The following is a 23,490-nucleotide window of genomic DNA, read 5'->3' on the forward strand; positions in this document are numbered from 1 at the left end:
GTGTCTTAGGGAGTTTCCTCTCCTCCTGCCTCCCTGCATCGCTTTGCCACAGGTGCCCTCAGTCTTCACTCTTGTTCTGACACAAAGGTAGGAGGATGTGAGTTCAGGGCCAGCATGATACTGCCTAGTGAATTCCAGGTTGGTCTGAGCTAGAGAAAGGCCTACCTCAAAAATATATATATAAGGCTAGAAAGATGGCTTAGTGGTTAAGGCACTTGCCTGTGAAGCCTTAGGACCCATGCTGAACTTTCCAGATTCCACATAAGCCAGACACACAAAGGTGAGGCAAGTGCAAAGTTGCACATGCCCACTAGGTATCACAAGTGACTAGAGTTCAGTTTCAGTGGATGAGACCCTGGCACACCAATTCTCTCTCTCTCTTTCTAAAAATATTTAAAAAAATAAATATATGTATACACACACATATGTCTTGTTTCTTTTAATTTTTTGTTTACTTTTATTTATTTATTTGACAGTGACAGACAGAGAGAGAAAGAGGCAGAGAGAGAGAGAAGAGAATGGGCGCACCAGGGCTTCTAGCCACTGCAAATGAACTCCAGATGTGTGCGCCCCCTTGTGCATCTGGCTAACATGGGTCCTGGAGAATCAAGCCTTGAACTGGGGTCCTTAAGCTTCACAGGCAAGTGCTTAACCACTAAGCCATCTCTCCAACCCATATGTCTTGTTTGAAACTATTGTCACATTGCTTCAGTTCTTTCTTCATTTTTCATGGATACAAAGAAAGCAGGTTTTTTTTCTCTAAAAAATGTTCATTTATGAAACTATTTTTGTAGATGTAGTATGAATTCAGGAAATGTGTATACACCAAAAAGTAAGTGCTTTTTTTTTACATATCGAAAAAGATTTTTTTTACATTACAGAAATAGTAACAGCTAACATAATTTCACAAAGTTTCCTGTTCATGCACAGAGTGGCTAAAAAGCAGAGTACATCCATTTGGCATCCATTCTAACAATAGCCTGATTTGGTGTATCCATTCCTGTTTGAGGTAAATAATATCTTCATATCGTTATGAAAATTGGCATTCTCTTGCAGACATAGAGCACACATAAAGGACCACCAACCCATATATTTCAAGGATTATTAGACACAATGACGTTAACAAACCAGGGTCACTTAGTGCATTGATATGAAAAGACTGTCTCCACAGCATTGCAGCTAGAGTCATGCATGTAGGAGCAATGGCATGTAGAGACCTGGGCCTACTTAGTCGCAGAAGATCCTCCATGAGTTGGGTTGCATTCTTACTGGAGCTCTAGCCTTTACTGTGATAGTGAAATCAGTGAAGAGAGGAACGTTTGCAAACAAATCACCTTTCCCTCTTTTAAACCAAGATATCTCATTTAGAGGAAGAGGCTGGGCATGAGGCTACCAGTAAAGACTTACCGTTAGGGCTGGAGAGCTGGTGTAGCAGTTAAGGCACTTGCCTGCAAAGCCAAAGGACTCAAGTCTGATTCCCCAGGACCCACATAAGTCAGATGCACAAGGTGACATATGCTTCTGGAGTTCGTATGCAGTGGCTGGAGGCCCTGGTGTGCCCATTCTCTCTTTATCTTTCTCTCTTTCTGTTTCTCTCTCCCTCCCTCCCTCTCTCTCTCTCTCTCTCTCTCTCTCTCTCTCTCTCTCTCTCAAATAAATAAATATGAATAATTTTTTTAAAAAAAGATCTAACATTATAGTAGAATTGTTGCTTGTGTATTCTATTCTCACTTAATCTGCCAGTCTGGCCCTTAATAAAGTTTAGTGGATCCATGAACATGACTGTAGATGACCAGCACCCCAAGGAAGTAGTGTCCTTGATGAAAGCTACCAGTGTCAGGTAGATTACAGGCCTCTTCTAACATGGATGCTTCTTGACTTAGTATGGAGTTACATCCTACAACTTACCAGAAACTAAAGATACTGTAAGTAAATTCTACATTAAAATCACTTTCAACATATGTGCCAAGCAAGTAGCATACACTTTAGAATACATGTTGTGGAATACTGTCCCCAGAGCATAACAATCATGACCACCTCAATCAGAGAAGCTGTGATTACCCACAAGAGATATTCAAAGTTGAGTTTATGACTTTCCCTCATAGGAAAGGCATGAGACCCTCTCCTGAGACTCCAACATTTCCATCCTTCCTGTACCTCCCTCCAACCTGCACATGTCCTCAGCAGATACTAGAGTATATAGAGGGTGGAGTGCTAGCTGAAGGGACCTCAATCATTGCAGCTGTCATTCATGCTAGGATGAGACTCTTTGGTTATGTCCATTTCAAGGTTACCCATGTTCCTATAATAAGTAAGCCTAAGAAACTGCCTGGTCCACAAAACTAGACTTGGATGGAGCCATTATTTGGTTTGTAACTGGTGCCCTATTTTGAGTGAGTGGTGTTTTTTCACGCCAGCTCATAGAACAGCATGTGATGTCCCAGCCTTGTGATTATGTAGGCTAAGTGAGCACCATTGCTTGCTTCAGCCACTCAGCTTTGCAAGGGAATAATGTTCCACATATGGTTAGACCAAGTGAAAATCCAAATTCAAAATGTGAAGTAATGAATCTACTGAGTGGGTAATATTTTCTCACCATCATAAAATAAAAAGAATCCTAAAATACCCCTAAGTTGAACCATAATAGGACTGGGACCACCTATACAATGATCTAAAATATTTGTCTAATATAAAAGACCACCTGGGAGCAGAAGAGGTAGATAATGCTTCAGATACATGGCAGGAAGATACTATCCTCCAATGACATATAAGTAATTTTACCTTATCATAAAATTTACAATGTCTGTATACTCTAAGGATGTTAAGACTTCCTCCCTCTATAATAATATAGTTTGAAGACAGAGGCTATCAAAAACTTGGTGCTTAACATCATATCAATGAGATAATGCTGACGGAACTTTACTAGCTCTTGGTGCCTGTGTGAAACAGATGTCTTCCATAAACTCATGTGTTTTGAATGCTTGGTCCTCAGCTGGTGGCAATTTGGGAGGCGGAGGCTTGCTGGTGGAGGTGTGTTGCTGGGGTGGTTTGGGGGATGTTATAGCCAGCAGGAGAGGGTTGACTCATTCTCTTGCTGCTTTTTTTTTTTTCCACCTGCTATGGCAGTGGTGATGTCCAATCTCTGCTCATGCCATGCTTTCCTTGGCAGTCACGAAAATGTAAGCCAGAATAAAAATTTTCCTTTCCCATCAGCAGCTTTCATTTGGATGCTTTGTCGCAGCAGGGAGGAGGTATCTAAAACAGTAGGGACACATCAACTTCAAATGCTGAGAAAGGATGACTGAAGAACTTGGTGTTTGGTAAAGCTTCTATCCAGTTGTCAGTGACAGTCCCATGGAATAGTTACTCCAATTTGAGAGAAATCACTTGCCTCGAATCTTTTATAGCTTTCTTCCTCATAAAGGAGAAAGAAACAAAGACAAACAGAAGAAAACCCAACACATTTTAAACCTATTTGGGCTTGAGAAGGTTGGGTGGCAATACATCGCACAGTTAGTATTATGTTAATATTATATGTGACATGAAGGACTGCTATTTTTGAGTATAGGATTCACACTTTCTTAGGCGTCTGGTAGGAACACTAGTCCTTTCATGAGGTCTCCATCCTTATGACCTCATCTGAGCTTATGAAAAGTCTACATCAAATAAATAGTTCTGGTACTAAAGTTTTAGCATATCAACTTCAGGGGCCAGAATATTTAGTCAATAACTGCAGCAATATTCAAGAAGGAACATTATTAATGCAACTGGAAGTAAATCTACCACCATATTAATTGTTTTATATGGGTGTCACATCTTCTAGTTACATAGAAATCACGAATAAGTGTCAGACTTAGTCAAAATCTTTATTTGGCCAGACAGTGTGGCACACATCTTTAATTCTAGCACTCAGGAGGCAGAGATAGCAGGATCTCCATGAGTTTGAGGCCACCCTGAAACAACATAGTTAATTCAAGGTCAGCCTGGATCAGAGAGAGACCCTACCTAGAAAAAAAAAAATCTTTATTTGCACATACTGAGATTGACATAGGGAACTCAAAAAGAGGGGGAGAAATCACGATATAAATTTTGTTACAAAGTGTAGTTCATGCCACATTAACAAACAGTTCCCAAGAAGAGTTAATTTTTCTGCTTACTCCAGAAGGATGAAAGTTCCTTCTACTGACTGCAATGCAAGTTGCTGTGGTAATATGAAAAGAGTATGGATATGTTTATAGCAAACCTTAAATATTTATTTTTGTTTGGAAGTGACACATTAAGTTACACTATCATTTCTTGCACAAAGATAAATAATATGGCTTTATAGGGTACAGAAGTATGAATCTCAAGAATAATTGGAATTAGAGGAGCATTTGGTAGTAGAAAACAGCTATTACTTACTATCTAACTTTTTTACTTATTCTACCTTTGAAACGATGAAAGGACAGTGTGTCATGAAGTCAGTCTGAATATGAATTGAATCTAGTAGAGAATAAAAAATTTTTGTAGGTTTAAATGCTAATGACATTGCATGTCTATACACCCCTCTTATCAATATACTTTCAAGTATCTATTCCCACCTAAAAATTGTTTGCTGTTGGGTGCAGTAGAGATGCCTGCAATCCCGGCACTCAGGAGGCTGGCATGGGAGCACTGCCATGAGTGAGAGGCAAGCCTGAGACACGGAGTGACCCCAGGCCATCTTAGGTTACACAGCAAGACCCTGCCTCAAAAAAGCAGTGCTTTCTCTCCTGCCGCTGGTAGTGGAAGCAATCCAAACAGAAGCTAAACTATTCCTAGAGCTGGAGAGATGGCTTAGCGGTTAAGCGCTTGCCTGTGAAGCATAAGGACCCCAGTTCCAGGATCGATTCCCCCAGGACCCACGTACACATAAGCCAGATGCACAAGGGAACACACGTGTCAGGAGTTCTTCTGCAGCGGCTGGAGGCCCTGGTGCCCCTGTTCGCTACCTCTCTGCCTCTTTCTCACTCTGTCTGTTTCTCTCAAATAAATAAATAAATAGTAATAAAAGGTGTTTCTAAAAGTGAATCACACTGCTAAGTGTTCAGCTGGCCATGGGCGTGACTCTGGGCTTTGACTGTCTCAGCATGAACTGCAGGAAGCGTTTACACACCACTGGCTAAGGCATTTCTTTTGCTTCTTAATGAAATGCATTTATTGCTTTTGAGTCTAAGAATTACCTTGTTATTTCATGAGCCCAGCCACTTACTTGTGCTATGGATATTTAGCTCTTACTTTATTCAAGGTATTACTGTAGATAGGATTGGAGGTTCAGTAAGTTCAAAAATGTTTCTGACCGGGTGTGGTGGCAGACCCCTTTACTCCCAACACTTGGGAGACGCCATAGTGAATTCCAGGTCAGCCTGGGCTAGGGTGAGACCCTAAAAACCTCGAAAAACCAAAAAGAGAAAAGAAAAAAAAGAGTTTCTGCCTCAACACAAAAATCATCTCAAGCTTACCTCAATTCATGTTTTTGTTGATAAACAACTAGGTTTGTTTTTTACTTTAGTTTTCTTGCCTTAAAAACTTTCTGTACTGCTTTGTTGCTGCTAATGGAGAAAACTTCAATTTTGAAGTTCAAAGCATGTTGTCAAAATCTTTTCTTTCTTCTCCTAACTAAATATATTTCCCAACCATGATTTAGAGTCTGAAAACATGTTATTTGTTCCCCTCCAGTAGCTCATATCCAAGGAGAAAAGAAAAACATGCTATAATAAAAGACCATAATTTCAGTAGCTTATAAAAGCTACTCCTGAGTAGCTTATTCCTAATCATTTAACTTTATGATTAACAAAGGCATTCAAAATATTCATTCTGTTGAATACATAGAATTAAACAAAACAACATTCACCTCTTCATCTGTTGATGTTCTATTCTAAAAGTTGAAGAGAAAACTAATCACTACTAATCATGAATATGGCTTAACAACAAGTCGTTCAAAATAAACTCACAGGTAAAATGAGAAGCCAGAAACCAAAGTCAGTTACAATCCAAGAGCAATTATAATGTCCCCAGCAGGAATGTTTATAACAAGTGTAGACTGAAGTCGAGTGAAGCATATTTATGATGCTCATTGAACATATTGTCAAAAGTCAGCAGGGGAAGAAGGGCAAGAAGAGAAGGCACATGTCTCAATTACAGTGTCCAGAAGTCATGTGGAAAAAAATCATCCCTTTCAGAGAGATTGCATATCAGTTTCTAGTGTAAATTGAACATTTTGGTCTCCACAGTAAGAATCAATAAGCAGAGTCACTATTTTTTTATTTTTATTTTATTTATTTACTTGAAAGGAGAAGAGAGGTAGATGAATGAAAGAGAGTGAGAGAAAAAGAGAGGAAATGGGCACACCAGGGCCTCTAGCCACTGCAAGCAAACTCCAGATGCATGGCCAACTTGTGCATCTGGCTTAACGTGGGTACTGGGGAATTGAAACGGGATCCTTTGGCTTAATAGGCAGGTATCTTAGTCTCTATGCCATCTCTCCAGCCCACTATTTTTTAACTGAATAAAAATCCTCCTCATTCAAACAAATGTAGATCTAAGGATGATGTTGGGCAGCTGCCCAAGATGATATGGTCACAGAAGCAGTGTGAAGAGCTTACTGGAGTCTAGGGTTCAATTGAATGGTATAGTCTGCAGAGGAAATGGCATCAGGGTGTTGAATGTACCTGGGGAATTTATGGGAGAATTTGAAAGCCAAAAGGTAAAGGAAGAAATACAAGTAGTTATGGAGAAAATTCTAGACAGAAAGGACAGTGTATGAAGACTCTACCTTCTCAATCAGGCACTTAACTGTATATAGGACAAGAAATACCATCTAACTGAAACTTTTTGAATCTATTTTAAAAAAGAAAACATTTGGGTCATAGGTATACATCAAATCTCAGGTCTACCAGCTTTGAGATTTTGTATCCAATATGGAGCACAGACAGAGCTATGGCCAATGGAGAGCTAGAGCCAGGAAACAGGACACTGTGTATGATCTGGTCAACAAACAGCTGGAAACGTCCACTGAGAAGTAAGACTAGAGAGAATGGAAACAGTGAATAAGGTTCATACAGTGCCTGATCTGGGTGACTGAAAATGCAGATGTCCCATGTCATGTAGATACTAGAAAGAGCTTTTAATATTTGATTATTTGTATGTAAGGCTTTCTAGCCAAAGACTTCTTTTCCTATTTAGGAACCTTCACATTCTTTCATCATAGTTTTAAATAAATATAGGAGTAATGGTGCAAGCTACACCTTAAACTTATCTCCTTATAGCTGCTGGTTTTCCTCACTTTTCTTAACCTGGTCAAGAAGATACAGTGATGGAGATAATATTTTTTTTCTCTGTATGACTGTTACAGCGGTTAGCAGAAAGGCACTAAGGTTGCTTTTCTAAAGTGGGCCTTTTTAGCAGGTAAAAAAAGGCTATCGTTACTATTATCCTCATTGCAAAGGTGGGCAAGAATTTGAAATGTTTCTGATCTTATTCTGATTCCCTCAAAAGAGCATCAGTATTGTCAGTGGAATAAGACACTCTATGGAGTCTGGTGGGTCAGAGCAAGAGGGGCAGACATAAGAGAAAGATAGATGGATTTATTTTTTATTATCTATAAAATGAGGAAAAACAACTAAGTCATGGCTTGCAATATTTGAATATTTAGTGCTATGGATATATCAAAGGGTTAGTATGACAGAGTTAACCTGTTATACAAGTTGTTGCAGAAACCATCATATATAAGTTTATTACTTTTTGTATAGCTATGACAAAATATATCACAAAAGCAACTTAAAAAAAAGAGCTAAGTTTGGGGTAGATGGGAAAGGTATGGCCGTCTCTGTTAATAAAACCTTGATGGTCAAAAGAACTTGAAAAGGATTTATTTGGTCTCATAATTTGCGGTTTTAGCCCATGATGATGGGGAAGATGTGGACAGCTTCATTGCATTGCATCCACATTCAAGAATCAGCACGTAAGGAGAGCCAGTGCTCATCTCACTTTCTCCTTGTTGTAGAGTCTGGGATCTCCAGTCCATGGAATGGTGACACCCACAGTTGGTGTGGGTCTTCCTACCTCAGTTAACCTAATCTGGAAATTCCCTCACAGACATGCTCATTCCCACCTCAGTTAACCGAATCTAGAAATTCTCTCATAGATGTGCTCCAAGGTTTGAATTCATAATGATTCTAGATCCTTCAAGTCAGCAATCAATATTCACAGCATGCAATTGATTTATTTTGAATTTTTTTGTGTGCGGAGTGGACACAGAAGGGTCATGTAGCACTTATGACCTGAGTGCTGCTGGCAGAAGCAGGGGAAGCAGCAATGAAGCCAAACAGGACCATGGATGTGTAAACTTCAAGCTCCAGTGTTTCACGTGGGACAGAATCGTAGACATTCATTGACTGATCTGACTTACATAACAGATGTAGGCGACAGATGAGAATATTCAGATGGCAAATCCTAGAATAGAATCAATAACAAGTGAAAGATGCATCACTAATTATCAACAGCATCTCCATGCTTCTGTGAAGATGACGTTAGGTTACCTGCCAAACACTCCTACCTAGAAGACATGCTGATATGATTTCCAATGTATTATGTCACAGCAGTATTCAAATGAATAGTGACATCATAATCTGGGATACACCTTTCCAAGGATGTTGCATCAGCTAGCCCTTGCTGAAAAACAAAATTACCCCAAAACATATCCAGTTGTAATCAAAAACCATTTATGAAGGTGGGTTTTAATAGACTCAGTTCAATTAGTAAGTGGTTCTTCTGGTATCATCTAACTCCTCACACGTGTGTGTGTCTTGCATGAGTTTGAGGCCAGTTGCCAGGTTAGCAGGAAGCTGTTCTATGGCTGCATCAGTTGCAATGGCTGGTGTCTGCTCCATAGCAACTTTTTCTCTGACAGGTCAGTACAGGATTATTCCTACTGGAGGAGTTACTGCAAGAGGTATGAGACACATTTTGTAAGCCCAGATCCAAAATGTTTACATCTCACAGGCTCAGGTGCTTGAACACTTGGTTCCCAGCTGGTGACCCTGTTTGTTAAGGGTGTGGAAACTTCAGGATGTGGAGCCTTGCTGCACGAAGCAATTTGCTGGGAGCAGGCCTTGAGCTCTTATAGTCCAACCCCACTTCCTGTTCACTCTATGGTCCCCCCAACTGTGGATACAATGTGACCAGTAGCCTCCTGCTTCTGCCACCATCCCTTCCCTGCCATGATGGATTCTATAGCCTCAAATTGTGAGACAAAATAAACCCTTCCTCCCTTAAGTTGTTTCCTGTCAGGTCCTTGGTCACAGCAATGAAAAATGTAACTAATACTCATCACGCTGTATCAGACAAAGTAAACCATGAGATCATTCCAGATTGCAGGGATTGACAAATAGGCCCCAAGTCCCTATAATAAGTCATAACTAACCTCTGAGGTTTTAAGAAATTTATATAGAGAAACTAAATGTCTGCCATTAATTAAAGACCAGCAGTCATTATGAGATTTCTATGTCTCCCAGGAGCCAAGTAGTCATAAAGATGGTAGAATAAATTGGCATTATAAGAGTTTTTTGTAAAAACCTGCTTTCAGAACTTGTATTTCAGATTTAAAAATCATTTAGTTTAGGCATGATCCTTCTTATGGCCTGCTTAAGCAATAATAAGTAGTTGCTGAAAATTTGCATAGCAAGGATTGTCTTAAAGCGTTAGATGATTATAAGTGCATTTTCAGAAGGGTGTACTTCACAGTAAGCATTTTGCAAAGATGAGTCTTAGGTATTAATGAGATAAAATATATTCATTTAGGTACTTATTGGAGACTGGAATCTAAGCCCATTACTTTGTACCTTTTGTTGACTTAAATGCTTTGCTGAAAATGAAAATGGACAGCTTCATATAGGTGCTCCTAAAGGGTGCATCTCACATTTAACAGGTCTCTGTAAAAACCAGGTCATATTTCCTTAGGAGCTGTCACAATTTCAGGGCACTTATGAATGTCCCATGAATCAGTGAACTAGCTAGGCATGTCACTGAAACATTAATACATGACATCTTAAATGCTTTAATGCAGTAACAAGTCAAGATAGTGGAAAAGATGAAGGTTGTAGACTCTAGGAAGTAAGAAGAGTACCAACCAAAATCCTTCTAAAGAACGAGTGACACGTTTTCTCAAAATGAAAGCTGAGACCTGAATCCAACAATCTAAAGGTGACAACTTTGCTGGAAACACAAAAGGACTGGGTCTTTCATTTTGTTAAGACCATCACTCCATGGATTCTTCAGGCCTCCTTGGTTTATTACTTTGAGTTTTAGAGACAACAGTGAAGCCAAAAGACTTGCTTTACCCTTCTTTATGATGGGAACCATGGTGTTTGCTTATTTAAAGCAGTAGGAGAGTCAAGGATAGAGCTGCCTATACCCAAACAGGTTACACAATAAATCTGGAGTGAATGACAGCTGGAATAACTTGTCAGTGTATCTGTAATCGTTTACATTGATTGTCCACTGGACAGGACCTAGAATCCCCTCTGAGGGGTTATATAGACAGGTTAATTCCTGAGAATGTCTATGAGGGATTGTCTGATTAGGGAAAGACTCACTTTAACTGTATATAGCACCATTTTATGAGCTGAAGTCCTAGACTGTATAAAATAGAGGGAAAAAAACTGACTGAGCATCAGCCAGTTTCTGCTTCCTCACTCTGGACTAGAAGTGGCCAGCTACCTCACACTTTTGCCTCCACTCCTTCCCTGCCATGATGGGCTGCAACCTGGAACTGTAAGCAAAACAAAGCCTTTCTACCCTAAAGTGATTTGTGCCAGGTATTTTGTCCCAGCAACAAGAAAGTAGCTAATACAGTATTTAAAAAGGAAACAGGACTTTTTTTCAAACTATTAATAAAGGCCTATTACAACCAGCCTAAGTATTAGGCTAAGTAAAAACAGTATAGGGCAAGAGAGGTTGCTTAGCAGGCAAGGTGCTTGCCTGAGAAGCCTAAGGACCCACTGTCAATTTTTCAGATCCCACATAAGCCAGATGCACAAAGGTGAGGCAAGTGCAAGGTCGAACATGCCCACTAGGTGGTGCAAACATGTGATATTTTTCTCTCAAAATTTTTTTTTAATTAAAAAAAAGAAAAAAACAGTCTGTACATATAGACAAAGAGAATGATGGAAGGAGGCCGAGAGTGAAAGGCATAGAAAACAAGAGAGAAATAATTCATGTATGGAATACCCATTATCCTCACACATAGATAATTTTCCCATATTATGATTAATCCTCCCCAGAACAATCATTCAATATAGGTATCATTGTATTCACTTACAGATGAGTAAGCTAAATCTTTACTTAGGAAAAGATTACAGACTGAGCACAAAGTTTTCTAACCATCATTTTCTATCTTCTTGACTAAATTAGAACTTATACACTACCTAGTATAATAGTTTTAGTTATTCACATTTACCCAGAATCTCCTTTCTCTATTTAATTTTTAAACCATGATTTGATTTCTTTTTCTATAATCCTTATTTCATTATACTGGGCTTGAAACACTGTGCTGAATGTTTTGGGAATAGAAACAAGTCCTAAAAACAAATGAATAAACACATAAATATAATAAAGAGTGTATACTAGTGTTTGGCAAATGGAGTTTTGCACTGTGCAATCTCCTTAGTTCACTCTACAAATGACCCTCCTCTCTGCTCCTCAGTTCCTGAATAATGTGCTCCAACCTGCTTCAGAGAGCTTGCTTTCTCTTCCGGTTTGGCTGGGAACAACAGACACAAAGCCTTGTTTATGTCCTAGTTTGATTGAGGTGAAGAAAAACACCAGACACAAAATAAGATAGAATTCTACTTCCTAGAACTTTGAAATGGGAGCTGACAGACTCTGATCTCTTTTTCTAAAACACTGGGCTATGAAGGCATAGAAAGCTAAGACTGGGAACAAAGAGTCAGTGTGAAAGAAAAGGCTGATGTCTGGTAAGAGGAAGAGAGAAAAATGGTTGTTCAGAGGTAAGTCAGAATAAAAGGCTATTGAGAAAGGTCTTCTTAGGACTTTTCCATTTCTTACTCTGGTGCCTCTAGTACACAGATTTAGTCTCAATTGAGGAAATAACACTTCAAATAGAACAATGATTCCTAAGGCAAGGAACAACAAAATCCTAGATTTTATAATGAAACCTGGCCCCTCCAAAGTTCACCCCTTCCTGAAAAATCTTTAATTTACTTAACTATTTAAATAAAATAAAAATCTACTTAGTTTTCTAGAGTTAAGTTAGAGGTTAGGGAAAAAACACTGTAAGGGTTCTTTGTGAAGGTGGTAAAGAAACAAGGTTGAGAAATCCTGTCCTAGCTCCTCCTTCACCTAACAGCGTTTGCTGAATACCATTTCTAGGACCAGCAACTATCCCAGACACTGGGACACAGCAATTAATAAAGTATCAATCCTGCATGTGTGGAAGAGTCCTAGTCCAGAGGAAATCCTCCTATCCTCATTTCAGTCTTACTAGTTTTACTAGATACTGCCATTTAAATGCAAGTCCTTGACTGGCTGTGAATGCTCCTTCCCGCCACCAAGATACTCTGATTTTACATGAAACTTCTTTGACACTAATGAGTATACCTACAACTTAGTGAACTTTACTTCCACGTCAGGTACAGAATATGAGGTAGCTATAACATGGACATGCTTCCTTGCTATGTTAAAAATGAAGAATTTCATGCCCAGCATAATGGTGAATGCCTTTCATCCCAGCACTCAGGAGGCAAAAGTAGAAAGATCATCATTACTTCAAGGCTACCCTGAGACTATATAGTGAATAGTTCTAGGTCAACCCAGAGCAAGACCCTACCTCAAAAAAACCAAAAAAGTAAATAAATAGAAAAGAGAAATCAGTCAAGTGCAGTGGTGCACTCCTATAATTCTTGCACTTGGAAAACTGAGGCAAGATAATCATGAGTTTGTGTCCCCCCCTGAAAAATTAAGTAAATGAATGAATGTAAAAATGAAGATATTAGATTCAAGGAAACTGATTTGTTTAAGGCTTCCATAGCTAACAAATGAGAAAATTCCAATTTTTCACAAGTTATGCCCAGCTAACTATAAATTCTTTTCCTCGTTGTGTTTTCACATAGCCAATACTGCACAAAAATTAGACAGACACCTAGTTTGCTTCATAATTTCTCTAAATGTTAGTTAATGTCCAAATAAGGCAGATGATTTCTGAATCTAAATAAATGAATTTACTATAACCATTCACTTTTTACAAGTCCATGATGTAATTAACTATTCTGGTATATTTTTCTGCTGTTCAGTTAACAAAAGCAAAACTCATTGGTTTTTATTTATGACATAGAAGGTCATCTCATACATCTTATTCACAGATTTTTACATGTGTTATGCTACAATTTATTTGCTTTAAACATTATTAAATTATTTTTTAATAATCACATTTTTTTAGTTAATTAATTTGCTTTTTGAGACAGTCTTACTATAAATCCCTGGTTAGCCCGGAACTTCCTCAGTCTCCCAAGTACTGAGATTATAGCCTTGTGGCACCATACCCAGCTATATATCTGCTTTTAAGTATGAAATATAAAAGTATAACACACTAGAATAGAGACAGGGAAATGAGTGATAGAGGAAAAAGAGTATCCACTCTTTCCTCTTTTTTTCCCCTCATTTGTTAATAAAAATATTATCTATTTATATGTATTTCTTTTCTTGTTGCTGTGACCAAAAACCTGACAAGAATGAACTTACCAGGTACAGGGATATTTTGTTGTTGTTCTTGTTAGTTTGGGTGTTTTTGCTTACAGTTTAAGAACTGTACAGCCCATTGTCACATGAATGGCCTCACCAAAGCAGCATGAGGTGGTTAGTCATATTACTTCAGTAGTCAGGAAACAGAAGAATGCACAGGAAGTAGGGTCAGACCCAATGCTCAAGGATTTCCATTAGTGCTCCACTTCCTCCAATGAGGCTCCATCTCCCTAGAGTTTCCATGCCCTTCCAGAAGAGGGCCAACTCTAGACTAAGTGCTCAAACACGTGAGCCTATGGGGGACATTTTACATGCAAACCACAACATCTTTAAAGAAAAAACAAAACACAAAAGCATTAAGACAAGCAACTGAAGCCAAGTTTCATATGTGATGGTGTAGCTCTATAGCCTAGGCTCCTTTTTCTACGGGAAACACTGCCTCCTAGATGTTCCACACAACAATATACTCTCCACAAAGAGTGACTTACCACCTTTTGCTTGGATGTTATGACATCAGTTCTCCATGAGACTGAAATTTATGATAATCAATTCCTTATATATTTATATTTTCATTCCCTGTTTATGTCATTCAACTTCCAACCAAAGCAATTTACAGCATAGCCAAAATTTTCATTTACCCTCATGCTGTTTCAAAACAAAGTCATCCCTTATGGATAGTGGAGAGACTGGAGGTTCGGAAGAGCTGACACTTATAATGTAATACACTCAATGGTAGATTTTAAAGGGAAAACTGTATTGATTGTACCAGGCCTTCTTGTGGCCTATCTTCCTACAGAAGAGGAAAGTTCTCTGATTACTTACATGGTCAGGCCATGTGCTATTCACGAAATATCATTGCTTTGTCTCCTATATACCTTACATCAAAACCATATGCAAATGTCACAAACAGTACATGGTATTGAAAATCCATATCCTTCTTAAAGTTTGGTTATGAATTATCTACAACTCAGACTCTTAAGACACACATGAGATAGAAACAAGGGCCAATCCCTTTCTAAAGTACATTGTTTTCTAAAGAGCAGTCCCTGTATATTTTATTCTTAAGGACTTATGCTCAAATAAAGAAGGAAGATTCTGTAGATCATCCCAACTCACTGAATAAGTCTTGGAAATTGGCAGAGAATGTGCTCCTGAAGGAACAAGCTCTCCAGGTTGTTCAAATGCATATTTCATTCTCTGATATCAGCATTTTATGTGGCATCAGAAAAAGCAAAATATAAGTGTTGGATGAATTCTATAGAAATGTTATACACTGTGTGATAATTATTATTTCAGAGCTATTTTATTAACTTCACAGCCTTAGGAAATGTTTCCTGAAACTATTTTTTAAGTGTGTACAAAATATTAGCTTAGCTCACTCTCCATTTTATTGCTCATTTCTCTTTATATGAGCATCAGTATGATGAATTTTATACTTAGTTTAATTTACAGGAAAGTAATTTATCTCTCGAAGAAGAAGGAAATTTACTTACTGTGGTATGTCAGCAGGAACTAGGTAATTCAATATACAAGATACTATAATGTATGGGTTGCCAAAATGTAGGTCAACTACTACTTCAGTGTTAGGGATAGAAACACAATAAGACAGGGCCTCTGCTAATGATATTATAAGCAGAAACAAGGTACAATGGAATTACAATGTATGTCTCTTGATTTTGTTATCAAAAAGATAAAATTAAATTGTACATGTCTAGGTTAAGTTCTGACATTCCCTGTACATGACAGCATGCTTGCTTCCTTGTAGTAAGAAGAAGCTGGGAACACTGAAAATCAGTCATCTTTGAAGCTATCAGAGACCTGAGGTATCTAAAAAGTTAAATTCTAGGAAGAAGAAACACCAGAGGTTCCCACATAGAAGCTGTGAAGCGGTAAAATGAAAAATGCTGAACTGGTAAATTAATGAATTACTGGAAAGGGAGTGTAGACTCTCTCAAGAGTGAGAAATACCTGGGGATGGAGTTTCCAAAAACTCATGAATTTACCTCTAAAATCCCTCCCAGATTCTGATAACAAACTCTGAAGAAGACCCCAGCCTGTCTCTGACAGTGGGAGGAAGAATGAAGTCACTTTGAAGTTCACTCCCAGAACCCCAGAGCTTACTCCTTAACACCCACTCCTCAAGAAAGACACTGCCAGAGTATTTTCTCCCCCAGACTATGCTTGCTACTACAGCCCTTTCAGTCTTGCCTGGGTCAGGGAGCAGCACAATCAATGTAGATTAGAGCATCATAGGTTAAGAGCACTGCAAACAGCAGGCCACATGGCTAGAGTCACACGTGCAAGGGCTGCAGACTCCAGAGAGATTCACAGGGGACTTACATTTGATGGTAATGCTGTGCAGACCATTCATCCCTAACCATGTCTTTCCTTCAAGCCATTAGGGCTTCAGTAGAGTGGCACTAGATTTCAGTGTAGTGTGCAGTAAGAAACAAATTTCTTTGAGGAGATCAAATCCAGGAAAACAGACAATAACAAGGACACTCAAGCTGTCTGAAGCCTTGACAGCTTCTAATTTGGTGATAGTACCTATGTATAACAAGCATTAAATACAGCAAGCTACTTGGTAGAATAACGTAAGTCCACATACATGAGCTCTATTCACATCATTGCTGATGGCTCAATACATGTCTAGCATCTAGCAAAAACTAATAAGACATACCAAAAGGCAAGAAAGAACACAGGCTCAAGCACAGAAAGCTAAGCATCACATGTTCTCTCTCATATGTGGATCCTAGCTACAGATGATTGGACTTCCGTGTGAGTAGGAAGAAAACTCAGTAGCAAAGGCCAATAAACTAGAAAAGAAATATGAAAGGAAGAGAAAGGAAGGGAGAGGGTACTTAATAGGATGGTATTGTATATGAGTAGAAGAATAGATTAATGGGAGTGAAAAAGCCCAAAGTGAGGTCAGGGGAAGAGACTCAGTAAAGGAAAGGTGGAGGGAGGGCTAATCAAAATCTAAACGGATATAAACAAATCATATGGAATCCTACTTTTTTGGACAATGGAACAGTCAGGAGCCATATAGATTGGTGCTAGAAAATTTTCAGTGCCAGGGATGGAATACCTTCCAGTGAGTTGTTGGCCAGGGAGGCCCCTGATGCCCCCAAAACATTATAGGTCATTGCCAAGGCCCTTGGGTTCTCACCAGGAATAGATGGCAAGACCCTATTGCTGAAGACTCCACATACTTGGGCTGCAAGGCCACTGAGAAATCCTGCTTGAACTGAGCTGATAACTTCCTCCATGTAGACCAGCTGACAGAAAGCTAGAAGAAGCCATTCAGCATGCAGTTCAATGGGAGAAAAAGAAATCACCAGTGAAAATATTCAACAGTGGACACTGCAAGCCTTATATTTCACCAGCCAGGCCAAATGAGCCAATGGGTGCAATAGTGGCATGTCTGTCATGGTGGAGACCAGTTACCCTCTAAATGGACTGGAGGCCCACTGCATAGGAGGGAATACATCCCTGATACTGAAAACTTAAAACAGTCATGAGCCCTAGGGGTGTAACATCTGTTGCTGTCTGGCTAAATGTATATACTATGCTTATCAGACTGCCTAGCAGGCACTTCTCTTAATATTCATACCCTTATATTAATGCTACTCTCACTTTTGGCAGAGAATCTTCTCTTTTCAGATGGAAGTGGCCTTGGGACAACTCAGAAGGTATCATGGTGCTGGGAATAAGTGAAAAAGGAGTGCTCAGTACTGTAATACCTCTATCACACTTCCCAAGGCTCAGGGTCTAATGTGGAAGAGGTGGTGGAAAGAATGTAAGAGCCGAAGGAAGGGTAAGACTCCTTACAACATGCTCCCTCCAGACACAAAATGGCCTGGATATCCATGACTTCACAGTGCCTGATACTACCTACACAAGACCATCATAAGAGGAGGAAAAGACGATGACATCAAAATAAAAGAGATACTTATGGAGATGGGGAGGGGATATGATGGAGAATGGAGTTTCAAAGGGGCAATTAGGGGGAGAGAGGTATTACCATGGGGTATTTTTTATAATCATGGAAGTTGTTAGTAAAAATTTGAAAAAAAAAAAGAAAAAAAAGAATGTCATCATACTGAGGCTCAGTTACAACACAACATATTTAAATTCTCAAATGAAAAATTTAAAATAAATGTGGTAGCATCTTTTAAAAATACAGTGGAGAGGGGGCTGGAGAGATGGCTTAGCAGTTAAGGTACTTGCCTGCAAAACCTATGAACCCATGTTTGATTCCACATAAACCAAATGCACAAGGTGACACAAGCATGCATGGTCACACATGCATGCAAGATGGCACACATATCTAGAGTTCAAATGCAGTGGCTGGAGGCCTTGGCATGACAATTCTCTCTCTCTCTCTCTCTCTCTCTCTCTCTCTCTCTCTCTCTCTCTCTCTCTCCCCCATAAAAAATGTAAAAAGCTGGGTGTGGTGGTGTACATCTTTAATCCCAGCACTCAGAAGGCAGAGGTAGGCAGATTGCTGTGAGTTTGAGGCCACCCTGAGACTACATAGTGAATTCTAGGTCAGCCTGAGCTAGAATGAATCCCTACCTCAATAAAAAAATATATATATATAATGAAAAGTAAAAGAACAGATGGCTGTACAAAAGAGGAAAACTCCAAAAGAAAGGAAAAAATGAAAACATTGTAATGAATTAAAAAAAATGTTTCTGATAGGCTTAACTGTAGATTAAACACAAGAAAAAAAAAATTGAAAAAAAGGGAATAGAAATTTCCCAAATGAATTGAAAGGGGAAAAAAAGAGAATAAAGAACAGATGGTCAAATATTTAAGGAACAATTTCAAAAGGTTTATCATATACGCAGTTAGAATACCAGGCAGAGAGTACAAGACAGGAACTGTATGAAAAATCAGACCCTACCTCAAAAAACGAACAAAAAGAAAAGAAAGAAAGAAAGAATGTACAGTTAAGAATCACATTTTAACTCTGCAGCTTTTATAATTCATTTATCTACATACTCATGATTCATTCATTCCTTCCTTTAGCTGTCTATGAGGTGAACATAGTTTCTGTCAGCAGTAGCTAAAGAAATCATAAATAAAAAACAGATCATAGCTGCCCCTCAAAAGAAGAGAGTTAGCAGTGTCTAGGACAAAATTCACACAGTTGCTAAGACGACATCAGAGGAGTGAAAGTTTAAAAGTCAGAACTAGTAAAAAAAAAAAAAAAAAACACTAAAAATTATGAAAAAAAAGTTAAGGCAGTCAGTCAGTGCCATTCTTTAAAGACTGAGAAGTAAGGGGCAAAAAATTGTAGGAAACAAGAACAAGCATGTTCTGGGGACCTTTTTGTTAGAACAACTTTTGTCATCTTTCTTGAGAAATTTCAACCAAAAAGAAAAAATAAAGAGCTCTTTGTAAGCTAGTGAGAGAGAACGGGAAAAATGAAATTGAAGGTGCTAGAGGAAAAAAGAAATAAATGTGTGTTGTGGTTTGAATAGAACAGATGGCCCCCATTATATTCAGTTGCTTGTTTGTAGTTTGCATCTACAGACACCTAGCTGGAGGCAGTGTCACTGGGTGGATCTTAAGGTATGGTGGTGGGCTTCAGATTTCAATCTAAAGATATGCAAAGTGTGCTTAGCCAGAATAAGTGAAGTGTGCTGTGGCCTTTAGCTTTAGGCTTGTGCTTCTCTCTCTCTCTTTGCTTGGACCTGTGAAGGCAGGCCAGATCCTTTGGCCACTATGGAAGTTCCCCTGGATCTGTAGGCTTGAATAAAAATCCCTTCCTCCATAACTGTGCCTGGTCTGTAAGTTCATCTCAGTGAACCTGAAGCTGTCTGCTACAGAACTTGGTACCAAGGAGTGGACTGAAATGAACCTGACCATGTGGATGTTGATCTTTTGGAATTTTTGTTTTGGAGAAATGGGCATGGACATGGTGATTGCAAATGAGGACGCCTTCTGGAGTGGCAAGCCAAATTTTATGGACTATTCTGATCAGAATTTGGGAATGCTAAGTGCAGACAGCACTGAACTTTGAGGCTTGGCTTATGAGCTTTCTAACGGGAAGGAAAGACTATAGAGGACTTTGTTGGAACTGGACTACTGGCATAAGAGCTGGATGTGTTCTGGTGCCCAGGCCCAGAGAGTTTGATCAAGGTTACATTTGTTATGGACTGATGTGTTTGGCTAAAGATATTGGATTGAGAGATTTAAGATTTTAGGCTGGAAAATCTCAAGCAAGTTAAAATTACAGGTACTGAGACTGGTTTTATGTTACTGAATCTGCTATTGTCAAACACATTAGCAATCTTAAGGAAGATGGTCCAATTGCTTTACCATGGAAAGGATGCCTGAGGAAAGGCTATCATAGAAATGCAAACACTTTTGGAAAGAGTTGACTGCAGAAGGAATCTGCTTTCCAAGGCTATGATTTGTTTTGTCCCTGAATTAAGAATATGGCTGTATCCTGTACACCTGGTATTGGTTTCAGAAACATGAAAAATGCATGGATTGGTAGTGAATTGCACATGGTTCCAGGAGCTGCTGCTGAGATGTGGCATGAGGCAGGGCCTGATTCCCTGATAGGCTGAAAGAGCCTTTGTAAGATGGACTGTGGTTTGCATGAAGACCTAAAGATGTTTTGGATATACCAGGGCTATGCAAGTGCTACCATAGAGCACACTGTTGGCCTGGGATGGAAGTGTTCCTTAGCTACTCTGCCCAGCTGGAAGGGTGGAATTGGAAAATCTGGAGACTGGCAGTCTCTGGTTACATTGAACTTGAACTGCAGAAGTTTGATGTTTGTTTGATGGTGGTTGAGTTTGCATTGTTTTAGTCTCTCCTTGCTATGCCTTATACCAGTTAAAAATGTTTACTCTGTACCTTTATAAGTTGGAAGTATTTAACTTGTTTGATTTTACAGGACTTACTATCTTAAATTGGTCAAGACTGTGGGGACCTTTGAAATTGAACTGAGTACAGTGTACAATGTGTGATGGTTATAAATCTATTGGGGGCCAGGGGTGGAATGTGGTGGTTTGAATATAATAGATGACCCCCAATATATTCAGTTGTTTGTTTGTAGTTTGCATCTTCAGATACCTGGCTGGAAGCAGTATCACTGGGCGGATCTTAAGGTGTGATGGTGAGTTTCAGATTTCAATCTAAAGATATGCAAAGTGTGCCTAGCAAGAGTACCTGAAGTGTGCTGTGGCTTTTGGCTTTAGGCTTCTCTCTCTCTCTTTGCTTGGACCTGTGAAGGCAGGCCAGATCCTTTGGCCATTATGGAACTTCCCTTGGATCTGTAGGCTTCAATAAATATCCCTTCCTCCATAACTGTGCCTGGTCTGGAAGTTCATCTCAGCGAACCTGAAGATGTCTGCTACAATGTGCTTGCATTAATGCTTCTGAGATGTTATTTCTGTAGGCAGCAGCTTCTGATAGAATTAGAGCTCTTTTCCAGGGTGACATTCACCTTTCCCAGCCAGAGTCGTAGAAACACGTTCATTGGGAAATGGGGCAGAAAAGGAAAAAGGAGGAAGTCAGAGGGATGGAAGAGGTGAAAGAGATACTTGGCAATATCATGCTGTGATAATTATCCCATCACTTAAAACACAGCGCTGTGTCCCATATTTGATGGGTGTATTTTGAAATGCTACCTGCAGGTTATTGTTTGTGTCTTAGGCATCTTAGTGTTTCATGTTTTTCACTCAATGGCCCAACCCAAGGATGAAAATAGGTGCTTAACAGGTTTCTTTTACTCTATGAATGTACATATTATGAAGTATGTATACTGTAAATTTGTACTACACAAAACGAAATTTCATAAAAATGTAAATGGTTGATAAAAGCCCTTCATTTTCATATAATGAAGAAAAGATCATAGCTACTGGACATACACATCCCCATCAAACCTGTCCCTTTATCTGCTTCTTCACCTCTAACTTTTTCCTTATGGCTTATTCAGAATGTTCTGTAATATATGTAGTGAGATTTACTTAAGGGATTGCTGACAGAAACCTAGAATAGTTGTTCTTATTTCAATTTGTACGTATGTGTTTGTGTGCGTTTATTTTTTAAAATATTTTAAGCATTATTTATTTATTTGAGAGAGAAAGAAAGAGAGGCCGATAGAGAGAATATGGTTGTGACAGGGCCTCCAGCCACTGCGAAGGAAATCCTGATATATGTGCCACTTTGTGCAAATATGGCTTATGTAGGTCCTGGGGATTTGAACTGGGGTCCTTTGGCTTTGCAGGCAAATGCCTTAACCTCTAAGCCATCTCCCCAGCTCCTGTGTTCATTTAAATATCAGCAGGTGTTCAAATACTATGTGAATGAAATAATGAAGTGATTGAGTATGTGTAATTAATTACATCATGTAATCATTTCCCTATTTCCCAGTTCTTTTGGAAACATTAATTTCTAATCCTTTTTTGGGAATCTGTGATTTATTCATATTGTGGTAAAGAAGAGCTAAAAACATTAGACACTGAGCCTCACAAAGTAATACTGGGTCTCGCTATGCCGGTTGCCTCCATTGAACAATTCCAGCTGGCTTTCTTCCATAATTCTGGCAGTTCTGCTGTGTGCATGTTTTTCATTTGTGCTATAGCTGACCTGTGCAAAAGCACCCTTGCCACCGATATCTTTAACTTATCTCCATGTCTTCAGCCTCCATTCTGGATCTAGACAGATCAGCTCTGCATATACTATACATATTACTGCACGTAACATGCTCAGTTCTGACATACCAGATAGGGTCTCACAAATGCTTGGCCAAAGCAAGCTTGAAAAATGAAAAAAGAAAAAGTGTGGGTGGGGGGATACCTAAGCCACCTAAGTTATGGAGTCACTATGAAGCCTCAGTAATACATTGTGGCCCTGACCCAAAGAGATGCACAGCACTGAGAGGCAGGATGCAGCAGCAGGGATACAGTCCATGGGTCTTCAGCAATATTGACAAGGTAAGGTCAACCATGAGGAAAGATGGCTCCTTACTTTTTTTTTTAACATTCTCTTTGTTGCAAATGGGGCTAGAATAACCAGAAACCTTACAAAAAAAAAAAAAAAGCCAGTCTCAACTCTACCCTTACACCAGTGACCAAAATGGCTATAAAATTGATCGTGGGAAAAATGTGAAAGCTAAAATTAGAAGTAGGAAACATGAAAGAATAGCATTCTGACTTTGTATTTGGTGATGATTTTGCTCATTTTTCTTTTGGTTTTTAAGAGTATGAAGGTTTTTTAAGATTTTTTTTTTTTTTTTTTTTTTTTTACTTGAGAGAGAGGCAGATAGAGAGAGAATGGGTGTTTCAGAGACTCCAGCCACTGCAAACAAACTCCAGATACATGCTGGCTTACATGAGAATTGGGGCTTTGAACTTGGGTTCTTTGGCTTTGCAGGCAAGCACCGTAACCACGAAGCCATCTCTCCAGCCCTTCTTTACTTATTTGTTGTTGTTATTGTTGTTGTTGGTGGTGGTGATGGTGTTTGAGCTGGGTATTAAACCCAGGGCATTACACATGCTAGGAAGTAAGTAATATCCCCTCCTCTGTGTCGATTTCTTACATCACACAAACGTACACTCACCATTAGATAAAAAATGGACTTTACAAATATATATGCTTTTTAGTTGTTGTTTTCTCTAGGTAGGGTCTCACTGTAGTATAGCCTGGCCTGGAATTCACTATGTAGTCTCAGGCTGCCTTCAAATTTAC

The sequence above is a fragment of the Jaculus jaculus genome, chromosome 7 (genome assembly GCF_020740685.1).
Source record: "Jaculus jaculus isolate mJacJac1 chromosome 7, mJacJac1.mat.Y.cur, whole genome shotgun sequence".
Lineage (NCBI taxonomy): Eukaryota > Metazoa > Chordata > Mammalia > Rodentia > Dipodidae > Jaculus > Jaculus jaculus.